The sequence below is a fragment of the Monopterus albus genome, unplaced genomic scaffold (assembly GCF_001952655.1).
Source record: "Monopterus albus unplaced genomic scaffold, M_albus_1.0 scaffold80.1, whole genome shotgun sequence".
Taxonomy (NCBI): Eukaryota; Metazoa; Chordata; class Actinopteri; order Synbranchiformes; family Synbranchidae; genus Monopterus; species Monopterus albus.
The window spans coordinates 313,251-317,840 of record NW_018127960.1 but is presented as its reverse complement, the minus strand read 5'-3'; the positions used below and the strand labels follow the sequence as shown (position 1 = coordinate 317,840).

General features: G+C 43.6%; 1 long non-coding RNA gene across 1 annotated transcript in view; it reads left to right on the top strand.

Annotated features, from left to right (window-relative positions):
* Positions 1–350: 350 nt before the first annotated feature.
* LOC109963817 (uncharacterized) overlaps positions 351–4,590 on the top strand; it is a 28,507-nt gene continuing 24,267 nt past the window's right edge. Inside the window, exon 1 of the long non-coding RNA XR_002275445.1 lies at positions 351–416. This is a non-coding gene — a long non-coding RNA (uncharacterized LOC109963817). The remainder of the gene's footprint in view (positions 417–4,590) is intronic.

Here is a 4,590-nt window from a genome sequence, read left to right as displayed (position 1 = left end):
ATGAGATGATTACACATCCAGGAAGGCGCATGTGGTTCAGCCCACACCTGTGCTCAGGTGATCCCGACGAGGCTAATCACCGTGTCGGCTGTTTTCTACGTTTAACGTGAAGCGGGAACAATAAGAAACGGACAACCAAGTAAAGAGGGAAAGGCGGGTGGCCGAGGACGCGAATGGCACGTGTGTCTCAGTCACCGAGTTTGGCTTATGTGTGGAGTGAACCGGTTTAGCGCGGACTGGGCTGACTTGCAGATGGGAGGAGAACGTTTCCACAGAGTGATGTGGTGGTAGGTGACACCACGCCAATGTTCTGAAACTTCTCTTGTGCATACAGGAAAGGTTGGAGAGAGAGAGAGAGAGAGCGTCCCGAAAGCCAGAAGTGTCAGCAGTCCACAAGCTGTGACTCAGGAGTCAAGGTGAGCTCAGTGTCCTATTGATGCACAACCAGTGTAGAGATTTAAAGAACTCCCAAAGATCTCAAGTTAATCTCATGCAAGCCAGTAAAAAAGGTTAAAGTCTGGTGTCAAGTGGGCTACAGGAATACTGGCAAAATACCAGTAAGCACGTACTGTATGCACTGATGTTAAGGATGCTCTCATACATCCTTTATGCTGAGCCCTCTGACTCCCTGCCCGACCTCCACAGGGCCAGATGCTGTGGTACTGGTCCAAATACAGTTACTGGTGATCTGCTGTGAACAAGAACCTATAGCCTGAGAAATCCACTGGCCTTACTACTGTACAACTGGAGTTGTGTATCATTTCAGCATATTTAGCACTTAGTGTGTTACTCTGCTGCCAAGCTGGTGACAGTGGTGTGTTCACGGTTTCCTTTTCTTCTGGGGATTTTTTTTAAATTGAGGAACAGTTTGAGGATCACTCTCATGTCCTACTCAGGTCAGTCACTGTAAAACGTTTGTGTCCAGCTGCTTTTGTCATCAGTTGTTGTTGTTGATGGGGAACCTCCATCTTCCAAGATGGACAGTTGCTGAAGGTGGTGTGAAGGTTACTGAATTGTTTTTGTTCCCCTCCCAAAACAACAAGTTCAATGAAAAGTCCAAAACCAGTGTCGTAACCTTTGACAGAACACTGGAAATAAAGTCATGCTATTTTAAAAAGCACATAATGTCACTGTTTTAATGGAATAAGATGGAAAGCAGGTGCAGCATCACACCAGCACTCAGCAGGAGCAGAGGCGTGCCCGGCACAGATCCCGACGGCCAGGATAAACTTGGTCTTCCTGCACAAACTGGACAGTCGACCCTCAACAAGACCAAAACTCGTAGCGTGTTCATGTGCAGTCCCTGGAGTGGGAGGGTTAGGGTTAGCTACAGACGCGCTGCAGCCTCGTTTCCTGCAGGTGAATCTGGAGATGTATTAGTCTAAAAGCGGCATGTTGTGGAATTTCAACATGTGTTTAAACATGGGATTAATTAACGGCAGTTGATTGACAGGTGTAGCGTGGGCACATTCGTCAGAGCCGCTGCTCCTTCTGTTCCGTTTGGGGTTTGTCTGCTCGCAGTCGTCCTTCACCAGATGGGCGACTGGTTTGGCTGAGGAACAGTTGTTGTTTTTCAATGTCCAGCCCTGACAGACATTAACACTCAGACTGAGCCTGATGCATTTTAAACACAGTTAAATTTGGGGGTCTCTGGGGTCTCAGACAAATTGCTCAAGATCACACAGGCTGTAAAATGAGTTTGTTGATTGATGGAGCTGTCTGCTCCAAATGGCTTCTGCGGTTCGCTCCTGCCTGGTAGACACTTTGTGAGAGACTCTTGTCTGTGGACAGTTCTAACACAGATCTCTTCTGCTGTAAATTATGAGACTAACCATGGACATGTTATTAATGAGGAAGATTTAGAAGGAAGATCAGCTCATTTCCAGATATTAAAACATTATATTGACTTGATTTGTGCGGGATGTTTGCAGGCTGCAGTACTGTCTGTAAAACCCACTGTCACTGTATTCTATGTAAGACAGAGGTTTTTGATTCTGCTACTTTAAACGATCACCGTTTCTGACTCACAAGCTGATGGTCACACTTCAACACATTACTTGCAGTAAACAGTACACTGGTGATTTAGGTGTTTAAAGCCTTACCAGTACAAGGGTGATGCTAAAGGAAAGGTATTTATGGTATGTGCTCAGAACGTTTTTCCGTGTGCAGAGTCATTATCCTCTGACAAACATGAATGTGCTTGATAAAACTTCCTGATGTCTTGTGTCCAGATAGACCTGTGGCCTGATGGTGGCACCAGAGATAAGGTCAGGGTGTCCCCACAGCCAATAGGGGTCGTACGTGTCAACAGAGGATTTCTGGAAACTATGGAAATAAGTTTTATAGATACCTTGTCATGTCTGTAACAGCATCTGTTACAAGTTTCATAATCAAGTGCCACAGAATTGTAAAGTGAACTGAAAATATAACCAAATGTGATTTCCTGAATTCTTCATCAAATTAGCTTCATCAAATCAGACTTGCTTGCTAGTTTGAAGTCTTTTAAGTCCTAATTTTGATCAAATTTGAGCTTTAGTGTGTTTATGAATGCTTGGTGCTGGCATGTGCGTGTTGCTACAGAAATAAGGGAAGATGAGGTGCGATCTAGAAAGACCAGGTTAAGGAAATATGTCTGAATTTGAAGGCTTGATGCCAAAAAACTGCTTAGAGGATTTTAAAGCTATAAGATTTGATGACATTGTGAAGTCACAGTTGTTTTTTCATTGCAGTGACAGCCATAGCAATCTACATGCAAATGCATTTAATCAGCCTTGTCTCCTGTTTGTGTATACTGCCAATTATGGTCTGATAGGAAATGTCAGTTACTGCCTGGAACAGTGCATGTTCAGTGGCAGTGTTTTAGCCGTGCCCTTCTTCCTGCAGATCACTTCAGATTCTGACATTATTTGAGGCTGTCTTGCACACAGCATGTTAAAGATCTCCCCATGGATTTTCAGTGATGTTCAAGTCAGAGCAGCTTGTCTGTCCTGATGTAGGTCATGGTGCATTTTGGGATACGCCTTGTCCTTTTATAAAAGCCAGCGTCTTTTCCATTTGATTTTCTTGACTGATTGCTTTGGCCTTGAGTTTCCTGGTTGTCGCTGTCTTTCCTGTGCCACTTAGCTGCTGCACAAAGCACAATATTTAATGTTACATCTGATAAAGGTAGAGGTCATTTTATATGCTTTAAGTCTGAATTAGTGTGGGGTATCTGGGGAATTTCCACAGAAGATTAATAAAGGCTTTTGTAGCTTAATTCTGAAGAGTAACTAAACCATCTAATAAATGTAGTGAAGTAAAAAGGATTTACCTCTGACTTCACTACATTTTAAAGAATGAAGCAGCACTGTTGCTTGTAAGTAATTGATCATGTGACCCTGTGTGTGTGAGCTCCTGTCTCTGTGTGGACGAGCCTACTCTCTCTAAAGCCCATTTAGTTTGGCGTGCAGTGCCGTGCGCTTTCATGCTCTGTGGAGGGTTTAGAACAGCAAACTGAATAAATCCCCTCTGAACACATCAATAGCTAAAGTGTGAGACGAGGCTGTGGAGCCTGGAACAAACCAGCTGTCTCACTGTGCATCAACGTGTTTGTGGTTTCCTCCTGTTTCTCTCCATCTAACGTTCATTATTTCACTTTAATTAAGATGATGGACTGATGTTTTTGTGTTTCCTCTCCATGATCTTCTACGGTTGATTGTCAGATCTTGTCTATTGTTGTTGATGATTTTATGCTCTTTGGCTTCCAACGTGAGTACAATGCTGTGTATAATTGTCCCTGTGAGAAGTCGGTCTTATCTATGTATCCTCTCCATGATCTTCCACAGTTGATTGTCAGATCTTGTCTTTTGTTGTTGATGATTTTATGCTCTTTGGCTTCCAACGTGAGTACAATGCTGTGTATAATTGTCCCTGTGAGAAGTCGGTCTTATCTATGTAAAAACACAAGGCCTTTAAAGCCTTTAAATCTACAAGGACTTTTTTTTATTTAAACACAAAAGCTTTAAGTTGTCAAAACTGACTGAAGCTGCTTTTTCCTAAACAGAACAGTTCACTTTCTCAGAAATGCTGCTGTCATATTATTATCTTAAGGTGGAAAAGCAGTGTGTGCTGGTCTGTACTGTAAGCAGCTCTATTTTCATATAACGATATGCAACAACAAACTAATGGACTTAACATCTAGGCTAATTGGTAACTTCAAGGTAGTAGCGTGACCAAGAGCTAAGTTCCCCAAAATACTTTCAAATTCTGGCTCGAAAGGAAGAAAAACAAAGAAATGGAGCGATGTGTCCACAGCTATCCAAGTACATGGATAGTTTAGTTTGGCGTTCAAGAAAGGGGGAAAAGCACAAGAGAGCTTTAGTGAAAAGGTCCAGGTTTATGCCAAAATGCAGGAACTAAAGATGGAGATGACGATAACGTGGTCAAGGAGGGTCAAACGAGTCAGCGATAAGGTGGCTGAGGAGGTGGCCGAAGGAGTTGGCGACAACGTGGTCGAGGAGGGTCGAACGAGTTGGCGATAAGGTGGCCGAGGAGGTGGCCGAAGGAGTTGGCGACAACGTAGTCGAGGAGGGCCGAAGGAGTCGGCGACAA